Source organism: Oxyura jamaicensis, chromosome 24 (genome assembly GCF_011077185.1).
Source record: "Oxyura jamaicensis isolate SHBP4307 breed ruddy duck chromosome 24, BPBGC_Ojam_1.0, whole genome shotgun sequence".
NCBI classification, from domain to species: domain Eukaryota; kingdom Metazoa; phylum Chordata; class Aves; order Anseriformes; family Anatidae; genus Oxyura; species Oxyura jamaicensis.
In genome coordinates, this window is record NC_048916.1 from 6682026 (window position 1) to 6696144 (window position 14119).

General features: G+C 51.3%; 2 long non-coding RNA genes across 2 annotated transcripts; one reads left to right on the plus strand and one right to left on the minus strand.

Annotated features, from left to right (window-relative positions):
* Positions 1–639: 639 nt before the first annotated feature.
* LOC118178047 lies at positions 640–5666 on the minus strand. Its single transcript, XR_004756029.1, has 3 exons — positions 5474–5666; positions 2005–2201; positions 640–1644 (listed from the first exon to the last, which is right to left on the minus strand). It is a non-coding gene; the product is annotated as an uncharacterized LOC118178047 (long non-coding RNA).
* A 6439-nt stretch (positions 5667–12105) lies between these two features.
* On the plus strand, positions 12106–13784 carry LOC118178046. The gene is made up of 2 exons (XR_004756028.1): positions 12106–12273; positions 12397–13784. It is a non-coding gene; the product is annotated as an uncharacterized LOC118178046 (long non-coding RNA).
* Positions 13785–14119: the final 335 nt, after the last annotated feature.

Here is a 14119-nt window from a genome sequence, read left to right on the forward strand (position 1 = left end):
TAGGTGTTCTGGAAAGGAAATTTATTGCAAGTAAGTGAAAGATTTGGATACAACTACAAATCATGTTTTTAAATTGTGGAAACAATATTTCATTTGGTCTTACCTGGGTTTTGTTTGGGGGTGTTTGCTGGCTCTCGCTGGGCTTTGTCATTCACTGATATTTTTGGATCTTGAATTTTTAGTTCAGTCTGAAATGGACTTTATTATTTTCAATCTATCAAGTTCTCAGCACGTAAGGGAACCCTTTCCCTGGTTTTCAGGTGAATCCCCCAACCGTGGAATTCACTTGGATCAAAAAGGTCCAAGTCTGCTGCCCTGCAGGGCACCTTTCAAGATGTTTGCTCATTCAGGCTGTGCTGGGGGCGTTACGCGGAACGGGAGGTCAGGGTTTTCCCTGGGGAGTCAGGGAGAAAGTCTGCTGGGCTGGCTTTGTTACTGCAGACCCTCAGGAAAATGCTCGGACCCAGGCAGGCGAGGCATGGCTGTGGCTCGCGCTCCTCGTGTCCACGTGCAGCTGGGCTTTGCTCAGGGCTTGCTCCCTGTGGTCAGCAGGGTGCGAGCATCCAGCCAAGGGGCTCGCACAGCTCCCTCCGTGTGTGCAGCTGAAGTTGACTTCTGGGTGAGGCAACTTCCCAGGCATGAAACGGGAGTGATGGGTTATGTCCCTTTCCCAGAAGAGTGTTGGGATAAATCTGATCCTGGATACAGCCTTCCGCACGTGGTGAGCAGCTCAGCAGGGAGAGCAAAGCCAAAGCCGATCTGCTGAAAGTTTCCTTGCCCTGAAGGATTTCCAAGCAGTAAAGAGGAATAGTAATAAGCATTTAAGACTCTTCTTTGTTAAATAATTCTCATTACAGAAATGTTGATTGGGTGTCTTATTAACAACCTTCTTTCAGCCTGTCCAGCTCTTAGGGGAGGACAGGGGAAAGGGCAGCCCTGTGTCAAAGTGCCCACCCTGAGATACCAAGGGGACATGCAGGGGACAACGGAGCGAGGGGACAGTGCACTGGATGGGAGAGGAGAGGAAGAAATCGCCCTGAATTACCGAGGCCAGGTATCAGCAGCTCTGTTGCTCAGTTACACGAGGTCCCCCTCACTAAAACAAACTGGCAATTTCTTTGCAAGTTTGCAGGAGCCCTCCTCTTTTAATTAGCTGCAGCAGAGGCTGTTCAGCAGTAAGTGTATTGAGTGGCTGGGCACACTGGGTACATCCCTCCTCTAGGTTAAGTGGTGATTACTCCTAATTAGGAGCAAATAAATATTCTATGTGCTTTGGACTACTGCAAGTGACCAGTGAAAACCCAGAAGTGTTGGAGGACGTCTCTGCTGGCTGTGAGTCCTTGCTGAAGCCGTCAGCCCCTGCCCTGCTCAGCCCCTCGAGAGGAACTGCAGCTGCTGGGGCCTTGGGGTGCAGTGGGGCAGGACGTGGGTATCCTCCGGGTGCACGGGACCAGCCCTGTTGGGCAGGCAGCAAGCAATACATGGGGAAAGAGCACAATGTGGGCAGCAGCCTTGTCTGAACAGCGCCTATCCAGCAGGGCTGCTCCTTTGAGTAGGCGCTGATGTCTGGAGTGTCCAGGCTGCATGTTGCAGATGGAAGGATGTGCATAAATGCATGAAAAGCTGGGGGAGATGTTCACACACCTGTAAAGAGAACAGCAGAGGCTGAATTTCTGTGCTGGGCAAGTCAATGGAGCTACACCACAAAGGAGCTGAGCCCTAGCTGAGGCTGGCATGCAGTCCTCCCTCCCCACTGCTGCCAGGCATCCTGCTCTTTACTTGTTAAGGTGTTCCTACGTCTCCCTTTGCTCCCCACGGCTCCTGTTCCACCATACCGTGCCCTTGGTCTCTCCCCATTTCCAGCCTCCCTGGAGGTTCTTCTTCCCCTGCAGCCCCGAGTGCCCGACTCCCCGGTGTGTCTTACAGCCTGGCCACAGGCGAGTGATTCACCCTGCCCCTTTGGCACAGTCTCTGCAGCGGCAGAATAAGGCTAATAATAATTACCTGGCTTGCAGGGATGCTGGAAGGCCTAATTAGCTAATGTCCATAAATGTGGTGCCTGCACCTGGAATTGCTGTTGCTGTTTCTGGTGCCTTTGGACTCCTTTTCCCTCCTGCTTCCCAACTGAAGGCTGGTTACAGTACGCCCTGGAAGGAAGGATGAAATGCGACTGCAGCTTTGTCTTTTATTACGTTTCTGTTCTGTAATAAACAGCAGTGGGTATTCATTATTATTTAAACACCCCATGCTTCTGAAGTCTTATTTAGGCGGCGTTTTTCCACAGCATATGTTGGAATTTACAGTAAGTGCAGTCGCTCTACAGTCAACATTTGGTTTCTTTCACCCACAGACTGTGGTGCTAATTAGGGGAGGTTTTCCCTTGTTATCTTGGAGGTCAGGCATAGCAATTAGCATTTTGCAGAGATCTAAGAATAGAAGTGGCAGAGCTCAGCCCGCGGGAAGGCAGGTGGGGGGACGTGGCCCTGTGTCCCCAGGGTGCTCTGTTTGTCTTGGAGGTGCTCGGAGGACTCGGCTCCCCTTGGAGCAGCTCTGACCCTGCTGTGCTTTCTGTACCATGTCATGATCCAGTGTGACCTCAGGGCAGCCCCCATACATCCAGCCCTCCATTGTGCTGCTGCTTTTTGGTAGCTGCCACCAAGCCAGGCCAGCGTGTCCTGCAAAAAGAAAACGTGCATTTGCCTTTCCTTGTCAGGAGGACTCTGCTTCTCCACCGGCATCTTGTGCAGAGGTGATGCCACCCAAGCAGGGACCCCCAGACTCTTGACCTGTCCCTGTGCCGGCTCATGGAAACATGAGGACCACAAAGTGATCATGTCCCAGGTTGGAAATAGGAACAAACCACAATTTTAATCCACTGAAGAACCAACCAGTGCCTGTGCCTTTGCTTTCTCAGCAGCAACCCACCTGAAGAGGGCTATTGAGCTTCATGGCCAAGCTTACGAACTAGATTAATTAATGAAGGGCTGGGGTGGGCTGTCCTTGATCCTATGCTCCCAGGCATTAGCCTGCGATGAGCTTCTGAAGTGTTAACGGGGCTGGTCAGGGTGCAGTGTAAATAAGGGCACCGGAGCCTGTCCTGGTGTATTTGCACAGTGCACAATGCAAAGCTTTCCAGGCACGGGCTTTGATATTGTAGAATCAAATTAAACTTTTTCCTCCTCTGAACTCCCTCCTAGCCAGTGATGCCAGCTCTGTGGGATAAAGAGCACCGCAACCTCCAGTCACCATGGCTGCTCTAGCAATTTCGCCTTTTATACACACGCGCAGCCTAACAATAGCAGAATGGGTCCCTGCAGGCAGGGAATATCAAGCAAAGCCGCTTTTGTGATTCTGCCTGCAGTGCAAAGCGAGCCCTGCTTCGTAGCTCTAGATATTATCTGCAAGCTGCTCTGTGTAACTTTATTTAGATCTTTCTGCATTAATTGCATGGCGAAGGGCTCAAAAGTTCAGAATGTGAGAGAGGAATCTTTGATGTAGGAGGCTGTTGTCTCGGAATAAAGCTTTATATTATTATGTAAAACATAAAGGGCATTAGTTAGGAAACTGTGCTGATTAATTTAAGAACTCTGTCTTTGCCAGCTCTTCCCCCTCCTTTGTTTAATGAGAGAGGGGAGGGAGTCACTTGGGAAATGAACCTCTTGCCGCAGGCTTTGGGCAGAGGATGGCGTGTGAGAGGGAGAGGCTGCTCCTCTGCACGGGCCTCATGGCCCAGCCCAGCCAGTGCTGCTGCTGGAGGTGTAATGAGAAAACTGCACCTTTCCCCCTGCCAAAATCAATAGGGAGACCTGGGGGGTCACCTAATTGGATACTGCTCACCAAGAGGCTGCTACAGCAAGAAACCCAACCACAGTGCTTCAGACTGCCTGCCAGACCATAAATCATACCCCGAGCCTGGCGCAGGCTGCTCTCGTCTCGGTGCTTCATTGATTGGGAGCCGCGGCTCTGCCCTGCACCAGGGAGCAGGGGGCTGTGGGGATGTGCCCGGGGCCACGCTGGGTAGAGCGGAACGGGGCTGCCCAGCCACACGGTTGCACTGCCTTCCCTTGTGTTTGTCTAGCAAGGACGTTTTCTTTGTTAAAACAAGGGGAATTACTTGATTTTGCTTATTTATTTTGGCACTGGCTTTGGGAATGGTCCAAGGATGTTGGCTAAACAAAAGCTAATTAATTGGTGGTGGCTGGTGCTGCCCAGCCACCGCAGGGTCCCGCAGCCAGCAGGTTGCTGAGGCTGGGACGGGAGCCGGGCCTCCTGCTCTGCCCCGCCGGGGGCTGCAGCTGCTTCTGCTTGCTCCCTTCCTCTCCATTTCATTGTTCATGTCCTCCCCTGCTTGCCTAACTGCCTGCAGATTCCTGTCACTAAATCACCTGCCGATAGGGGATGTTTCCAGCTGCACTGCAGGGATGTGAGGGTAAGGAAAAGGGACTGCTGTAAGCAATGGTTGAAAAAAACAAATCAATTGGAAAATGGTGGGCAAAGGTAACAGGAGAATGAGCCTTGCCAAGCCCCTGATGGACCTGAGGCAGCTCTGTTCTTTGGGATGCTTCCTTGGGATGTTCTGCTCTGCCTGGAGCTCACCTTCCATCGAGCAGGAAGCCTTGCACTAACAAGATCAGTCTCCCAGATTCACCTGCAATCAACAAAAGCCCTCACTGCCATATAATTAGAAGTGGCCTGAGTTAGAGCTGCGTCAAGGTTTGGGGTGTCGAGCCCAAAGGCGGGCTGTGTCTGGAAAAAGGCACATAAGAGGTGTGTGGGGCTCTGGCTGCCTGCTCTGCTGCTAATGCACCTCTACTGCAACATCCCTGGAAAAATGCAAGGAGCTTGCTTGAGAGCCTGTGTGCTGTCAGATACACCCAGAAGGATTGCTTCAAGAGGAGCAGGAATAATCACCACAGACCCAAGATAAAAAAATAATAATCAAAGATTAATCCTAAAAACTCTCCTTTAATCTTTGTGCTTCCAGACCTAGTCTCCCTTTCATCTAGGACTTTGCTGTTCTCTAGTTATTCTATGGTTACAGAAACCACAAGGCTGTAAGAGGGAAAGGAGAAAAAAAAAGAAAAAGATTAAATTAATGAGCAGGTAAGCAGGTTTATTATTTCGTCTGATCCTTCCTTCCTTCCTGCTAATTTCTCTGAGCCAATTTGGGAGGTAGAGCCTATAACATTAACTTTGTGACAGACTATTGTATCCATTTTCTTCCTTAAACCATTTATCTGAATGATATTAAGATCCAATTTGCATAGCTACTTAAAGGAACAGTGCAGTGAGCGTGTATCAGCCAAGCTGTGGCGTCTGACAGGAAGAGCATTTGCTGGCATAAAAATAATGAAACAGATACTTTCAGCTGCTTGTAATTATAGAATATACACTACGCCATAATTACACAGTAGCAACAATAGCAGCTGCAGCCGCGGCACACGAGCGGGCTCGGGACTGGGAAGCGACTCACCTTTGTGGGGTCTGCCCGGCAGAAGCTGTCCCCAAGGCTCTGTGTCCGAAAGGAGCTGGGAGTGCAAAGATCTGCTGCTCAGGAAGTGTGGCAGCCTTTCCAGAGGCTCCAGGAAAAAACTACACTGCTTCTAAAATGAGTGGGTAGAGACATAATTATGGAAAAGATGCAAAAGAAACTGCAGCAGAATCTGGGGAGCGCTTGAAGAAGTGGGAGGCAAAATGCCTGCTTGGAAAATGGGTGAGCATCCTCCGGAGCGTGGCTGAAGGCTGTCCTAATGTCTGCTTCAACATTAAGGCCTAGGTTAGGCATCTCTGTGCACTGGGCACGTGAGCAGCTTCTCCACAGGACTTGGAGATGCGCTGGGCAGCAGCTTGCATCCGAGCCATGGTTTGAAATAATTGAAATGGAAAATGGGGAAAGGTGTGGGAGAGCAGTGCTGAAGTGTCCTGGCACTGAGCCCGCCCTGCCCATCAGGGGCTGCCCAGAGGTGAGCAGAGGGATGGGGCACTGGTCCCTAATGTCCCCCAGGCACACCTCCAAGAGCACCACCTCCAAGAGCACCCCAGCCTCCCTGTGCTGGGGTAGAGGAATTACAGCCCTGCAGGCCATGGCCACAGCATCTGTCACTGGGCCCCAGAACTCCTCAATTTCCCACCTCTTCCAAGCACTTTTCAGTGAGTGAAAGCTGTCCCTGAGCAGGATGGGGCCGGGTGCTCTAAGCACATGTATCCACATGCTGCTGAGCTCTCCCTGGGGAGTGAGCGCCTGCAAAGTGCCAGGGCGTGCTGCTGCACAGAGAGAAGCCTCGGTTCTTAAGGATTCGTCTGAGGAGGAGGAGAGGGGCTTGTGTGGGGAAATGGTTGCTGTGAAGACGGGCTTGGAGTCACAGCGAAGCCAGGACTTACACTGCGCAAGAGCTGGCCCTGGGGAGGCAACGGTCTCTGAGGACTCATCCCACTTCTTGTTCCAGCATCTGAGCCTAATCCCTACTTCTAGCTCATTAATTGAACCACAAGACAAAGTTTTAAGGCCAAGTCCTCAGCTGCAGTAAGTCAATCACCTCTGGTGGAGCCGAGCCAGCACTCACTGGCTGGTGTGCACTCTCCGGTCCCTTACACTGCTCCTACTTGAGATACTGGTGGCACACTTTGGTGGAGGGGAGATTGGAGTGGTTTCTGTTTTATTTATGGTGTTGTGCTCTTCAGAACAGCTCTGCCTAGCTCTGGTCATTCACAGCTTCCAAAAAGGGTCCATGAGAAGCACGGGGGGCTGCCCCAGCTGCTGGTCAGACAGGGGGACAGCCTTGGTCCTGACTGTACTGTCAGGCTGTGGAAGGAGGCAAAAGCTCCACCAAGACGTCAGTGTCCTGCTTGTTCCTCTGCTGTTCCCCATCTCTAAAATCACACCAAAATATTTCTGTGGTCCCATATACTGAGCTGGCTCTGCAGTAAGAGGGTGATTTGAGGAGCATCGGAGCCCCTCGGGCCTCGTGACAAATGCTCATGTGGTGGGAGAGGGATGTGGGAATTCGGGATTGAAGAGAAGCACTGGAAGGAGGTTACCCGTGGACCATAACCCGCCTGGTGGTTTCTGGGTTTCCTGCCCTGCGGCAGCAAGGAAGGACACAGCCGTTCCCCCAGGAAGAGCGGGTGGCCACATCCCGGATCCCTTGTCCCATCAATCCAGCGAGTGAGCAGCCAAATGTGCTTCACGATTGATTGGGCCCCGGTGGAAGTGCTTCCAGCCCTGGGCTGGGCTGCTGCCAGTGGTGAGCACAGCACGAAGCAAGGTGTGCGTGGTGGGGGAAATGAGTTACGGCCGCTCGCAGAGGTCGGTGTCCGGGGCAGCTCTCACTGACCCGTTCAGGAAAGCAGCAGTGGTGATGGATTCTCCGTTGGGTCTGTCGTGCTGGGTGACAAAGCCTTAACTTAATAGTTATGAACTGGACACAGGAAATAGCCTGGCGCGACACGCACTGTGCTGAAGGCTGGTGTTTTTAAGCCTTCCTGATTTACAGCTCTGGGATTGATTAACTCTGCGGTCACACCTCGTGGCCTTGGCTGGGTGAATACTCGGTCCCCAGCTGGTGGCTCTGGAAGGGAGCACGGGGCTGAGCTCAGCGCGTGGTGTCCATGAACAGTTGGTGGTTTTAATCCCAAACAGAGCAGCAGGACAGACCCCTGCCGGCTCCTCCATGTGTGCCCCAGCTGGGATCAGCCCCCCAGGCCAAGTCCCTGTGGGGATGTGGGGGCTCCACAGGCCCTGCTCTGCCTCCTGGACCCAGGACTTGCTCCTTTTCCTTCCCCAAACTTTTGTTTTTAATGATGTTTGTTACAAAGCTGTTTTGCTGCTTTGTTTCTCTCCATCTGCCGCCTCCTTTCAATCCAATTATTGCCTTGTTGATGGTTCCTTGAATTTAAGTGATCGCTTTCATTTGACCCCTGGCTTTGAGGTCTCTCTCAGCCCTATCCAGCACTGTCTGGCAAGTTTCTTCATTTCATCTTCACCTACTGGAGCTGCCTGGACTTCTCTGAAGTGTCGATGCTGTCTCCAAAGTAGAAAGCTTTTCAATTAAGAATTATTTTTTAGGACTCATTAAGGGGTGTACTTCTTTGTGGGTAATTATTATTAATGGCCTTTCTTTTTAGCAGAGGCTCACCACACTTGCGAAGAAGGAGAAAGCTGACAGAGCTGTGCAGACGGGGGGGCGAGGGGGTGCGTAACTGGAAGTGACGGAGAGTAATGTCTCTTACGTTCCTTCATTAGTGGCACAACACTTCTAAGGGAATGCGTGATGGGGAGCAGCAGGGCACGGTTCCCCCCCGGCAGCCTGTGCCACCCCCTGCACCAGCTTCAGTGCCAGGCAGGGAGGGTCTGCTTGCGGGGCTCCACGCCTTGCATCCCTCCATTATCCCTGAAAACAGACAGGCTTCAATTTCCATTTTCCATAGAAATCATTTTGTCTGTGATTCCCAGAGCGTTTCATGCTCCTTACAGAGCCAACCTTGCAACACTCTGCAAAGACAACTAATTGTATCGTTATCGTTGTGCAAATGAGGAAACAGCCGCTTCAGGCTCCTGAAGCAAATTGGAGGCTGAAGGGGAAGCAGTACAGCCAGCCTCCTGCTGCTGTACCCCTTGCCACGGGCCAGAGGGCTTCCCGTGGGCCCATGGTTGCTTCCTTCCTCCTGTTCCCTTCCCTGGGCACATCCTTTGTGCCCCCTGAAGTCTTCAGCCCCCAGGGACTGCTTAATGTGAGCTGGAGGAGCCCCTGCAGAACTGCAAGCACCCAGTGATTCAGTTTTAAGCCAGGGCAGGTGGACTTGGGCTTGCTGGTGTCTGTGCCACACGCAGTCAGTTCCTCCCTCCTCTCTCCCAGCCTCCCCCTTCCCCTGTGCATCAAAGCATCTCCAGCACGCTCCTGTGCATGACCCACTTCTGTATCCAGAGCCACTCACCTCGGCGTGAAAGCTCATAATGCCGCAGTGATCCCGGGTGCTCAGAGTCCCCCGTCCACCCGCAGGCAGAAGGCAAACCACAGCCCGGAGCGAGGTGCTCTGGGCAGAGAACGGCACAGCACGTCCCTCCCCAAACGCCAGTGCCTTGCCAGCACTGCTAGTGCAGAAAGCAGAAAATGGGACATGTCCCTAGGAAGCCCAGGTCTCAGCTTCTCTGGGAGATCTGAGCAGAGATGAGTGCAAATGCTATGCCCAGGAAACTCTGCTGTCTGCCAAAGGAAAGCAATGGAGTGAAGAAGGTGAGGGGCGGATGTCTGCAGAACAGAAGCGCTCCCAGGGCCACCTGAGCAGGAAGGACAAGCTGTCTGCTCTTACGGTGCTTCGTGGTGCCCGGAGCCTGCAGGGTGCAGTGGGGATGTGGAGCAGGTTGCGCCATCCCCAGGTGAGCCCCCAGGACCCCAGCAGGAATCTCTGTGGGCAGGGGCTGCATTGAAGGGCATGCAGTGTTCACAGGGTTCATGTGCAATTCAAGCAGGGTACAGCCAAGAGCAGGGTGATGCTGCAAAGCCATTCCCAGGGAGTGTGACTGTCCCCTGACTTATGAGCAGTCATTTGGTGAGTTTCTCTCTGCGAGTTAATGCAAAGTTTCCTGTGCTGCTGCCAGCTGAGCCTACGCTTAAAGGAATTAAACTTCTCCCAGGGCCCTGTGCTGCTGAGGGATTAAAATACTAACTGTGCCATGGCTTGCCAGTAGGCATCTCTGCAATTTTCCCCCCACCTGCTCCATGGAAAGGCAGTGCACCTACCCCTGGGCATTGATGTGGGGACCCCTGCCCACCTGGGGATGGAGATCTGCTCACTTGGATGCCCTGGCTCAGGCTCTCTGCAAATGGGGATGGGACAACATCAGCTACACCTGCTGCTGCTGAGGAGGGCTGAGCTGCACATGACAGCCAGAGAACTACTTTATTATTTTATTTTTATTATCTTTTTAATGAAAGCTGAGGCTCTGGAGAAGGATGGGGAGGCCTTTGCATAACCCCACCAAAATATCTCATTATCCTTCAAGGATGGGCAAACACCCACACTGATAAACACTTGACTAATGGACAAGCCTCTACATCATAAACATTGCCTCCCTGTTTGCACTAATTGTCCTCCTTGTCACTGCTCTTTGCAGAGTGACAAATGATTTGGTTTTAATGGAGATCAAATTCCCCTGTCACTCTTAAGTAATCCCTTTAAGCCAAGGATGAGTCATGTGGACAGGACAGAGCATGTGGGGGAGAAGATTTCAAAAGAGATGTTCCCTCAGTACCTGAGTCATCAATAACAGCGATTCCAGACCAATTTTCCCCACAGGCATATTTTCTCAGCCAAAGCCACTTTGTTTCCTGTAGCAGAAGCAATATTTATCCTTCCCCATGCTGCAAGACCAAGTGAGCACTTGATGGAATTAAAAGGCAACTCATTGAAAACTGGTGCACAAGTGCATTTGAGACAACTCATGGATGCGGGGTCATTTTCCAGTGATAATTTGGTAAGGAATAAAAGAATTATGACTGATGTCCAGTGACGTTTGTGAGTGGCTTAGTAGACTAGAAGTGGGCCATTCTTACAGTGTTCAAGACGTGGATGCAAACCTGAACAGTCCCAAACTCTGAGGACTCATTTGCAAGATGGGTTTCTGCGTACTCTGCTCTTGGAACTAAACGTTAAAGGAAAAAGTATCAAATCCCCGAGTCCTCAGCCAAAGTTAATGAAAGTGTTATAAGTGAGGTAAAGACTGCTGCTCCCTCTGTTCAGGCAGCATACCAGGAGAAAGTCCTCCATTACCTAGGGTGTTCATACAGCAGTTCAGAAGAGTTTACACAAAGCCTTCATTTACCGGGGGCCAAGAAGCATCTCTCAGCGCCTGTTACAAACTTCAGATCTAGAGAAAAAGAGAAACATGACAAATGCGTGACAGTGAGAGCAGGAGAATGGAAAGCATTGACCTTAGGCCTTCTCAATAGCACGGAATTTCTTTATACCTAAAGAAAAGACTACTATGATTGCGCTTAATATGATCTGAAGGAAAAAAAATTCTTCTCAACCCCAAATCTGTCAATTTAAACATAAGCTAAAGAGCAAAAGATGGCAACCAGGCAGCTGCGAGCCACGTGGTACCGTGCTGGTGTGAGCGCACCTCGGCTTGTACTGCTGCTTGCTGTGCCCGAGCTCCAGTACGGCAAGGACAGCAATTAAAAAACCAGCCAGACATCACCAAGTAGGGAACCTTTCTGCTCCTCATCAGCAGAGGCCAGCAAAGGAGTCGTGATATTTGGTGTTAATGTAATATTCGCATGGTAAAAGCATGTTAGCCCATGTTTTTGTCCGACAGGAGATGATTGTCACATCAGAGGCTTTATTCTGGCTCAGAAAACAGAAAAGCACTGTGAAGTGCAGAGATTTACCTGGAAGATATGTCAGGAAAGAAATCAAACAAGCCACAAACAACTCCCTTTCAAAAATTATCTCAGGGAGTTAATGATGTAACAAGCCTTCAAGATCCAGCTGGGTGAAAAAAAATCTTCCAGCTGCGATTTGATAGCAGCCTCCCATAGCTAGGAAGTTATTAAAAATCTTGCCCCAAGGAAGGGCCCACTGTACGACCGCTGCCTCACAGTTGCCAGATGATCATTCTATGATTTTCTGAGGTGATATTTTTATTTTAGGAAATAAAAAAAAAAAAAAAGAAGAAGAAAATAAATCCCTAACTTAGCTTCTCATCTGCCTGATTCTCTTTTTCTCTATTTTTTAGTTGCAGCTAGCATAAAATAGAAGAGTAATTTCCCAGGCTTATGCAGTGCTTTCTACCCAGAGCTGCACAGCTCGAGCCTGGTGCACCTGAAGCCCTTTGCAGCCACCACCGCGGGTGCCACGGAGCCTCCTCGCTCCATTGACTTCTGTGACCCTGCAGCCACCGGAGCAGCTGGGGGATGGCACGTACCTGCTCATCTTTCAGCTTTTGTTTCTATATGCCAGAGTTTAAACTCTCTGGGGCTGGGACTGCTTCTTTCAGGGTCTGCGGCGTGTAGCTGGCGGGTTCCACCAGGACCCGCAGCTGCCAGGAGGACGTTGGCAGTCGCCGTGGCTGCTAACACAGGTGATGGATGCTGGACAGAGACACGGTACGGGTACGACTGATCGTGTGTCCTGGTGGGCTCCCAGGTGACAAGTCAGCTCTTGCTGGATTTCTTTATTTCTGTGGACAAGAGATGAGCCCAAAACACAGCTGCTGAGCATCAATTTGTAGGACCCGTGTGTACGCCGCAGTCCTCTGCTGACATTGCAGAGGTGAGAAGCAAAGTGGGGAAACTGGGCCAGCAAAACCTTTCATGTAGCAGCACTTAAACCAGCAAAGCTGTGATTAGCAGGAACGTCTTGCTCATGTGAGGTAGTTTTATTATGCTATTTTAGCAGACAGCATTGAGGATGTGACCTTGTCCAGCCTAAGAGGACACAGCTGTGTCCCTGCTAGAGCTCGCTGAGACCTGGCCTGCGAGGGATGGAGCGAGGCATGCCTGAGCCCAGGAAAGGCCGTGTGCTACCTGCCTTCCCAAAGTATAGTGTTTTAGGAAAATAAATTAATGAAATGAAAAGATGACATTTGGTCACTCTCCAAGGACACATGGGATGGACAACAGGAAAGCAGCTGGACTCGGTGGAAATGAGGTTTCCACACCAGCTACCAGGAGAGAGTGATGCAGCTGCAGGAGCAGCACTGGGGCCAATGGCCAGGGAAGGGCAAAGAGATGCTGCTGGAAGCGTCCGAGGGCACCAAAAGGCCCTTTGCCCAGAGGCTGGGTTATGGACTAGTGCTCCCTGAGACCTCTTCTGGCCCACCCTTCTGCTACTTCCACGGCATCCCAGTCCCACAGGCAGGCACAAGGATCTGCCTTCACTGCGATGCACCCGTCCCCCACCCCTAATTTGGATTCATTTCCCTCTTAAAGAGCTATCACATTATTACATTATCACATTATGCAAACCAAACATCACAAAAAGGCAGATAGTTAACAAACAGACTGCGAGATTAGGGTTTGCCTGTGGGATCCAGCCTAATCAACTGGCCTCCTTATCTGCCTCTGATCAGGGCGACACGCTTCCACATCCCGCCGAGCCAGGCAGCGCCGCGGTCCCAGAGGAGTGGAACAGCATCTCAATTACATATCTGTTTTTTTATCACGCTGCTGAAGTAATGAGGGTCCCAAGCTCTAAACTGCTAAATATCACTTGAAGTCAGAGAGACAAATATGCACTAATTATGGGGAAAAGGCAGCGTCCAGACAGGCGCTCCGGTTGAGGAGCGTGGCTCCGCTGCTGCCAGCCCCCTGTAGGTGTTCGGAGCCACTTCTGCATTTTCCCAGAGACCTTCTCTAATTGTTGTGCACTTTTTGCATGGCAACAGGACATAGAAGCTTGCTGGGGAGGCACAGCCAACTTTGGAGGTGGAACACGTGAACCAACAGAAGGAGCACAGGGTGCCAGGTTTTCGGCCAAGAGCAGCGCTCTGTCCCCCCAGCAGGCTCTGGCTGTGCACCCTAAGGGATAGCAGCTCACAGAGCACACATCCCATCACAAATACCCTGCTTTGTGCACCCTCTGAAGGAGCTGGGGCAGAGGCATGTTCTCACCATGCCCACCACCCCTGTTCCTCACTCCCTTGGCTGCAGCTAATCCTCGTTAGATCATCCCATATAACCTGTTCAGCTGTAAATCGCTTCCTGCTGAGCACCCATAATACACAGATTGGAGGTAACTTTACTCCAGAGAGCCAATTAGTGCAAATCTAGGCCTAGTAATTACAGTGTGATAAGATCCTGGCTGCTGATATCTCTGGGCAGATAAGGCACAAGGAAGCAATCTCCTAATGCAATGGCAGTTATTATTAAAGCTTCACCTCAGTCCCACAAAGCCTTTGGTAGGTTCGGCATCAGGCCTGTACTTGTGCCACTAGGAACAAGCTGGTGCTCCAAGAGCCAGGCAGGAGCTGGAGGGAAGAGCTGCAGCCTCCCTGCAGTGCCTGCAGCTCCCAGGCATTGCCCAGCACCAACATCAGCAGGTGAGTATTTATCTGCCTGCGCTCTGCAGAAGCTGCTGTTTGTGCTGTGCCTGGTGGGAAACCTTGGTGTCCGGGTGG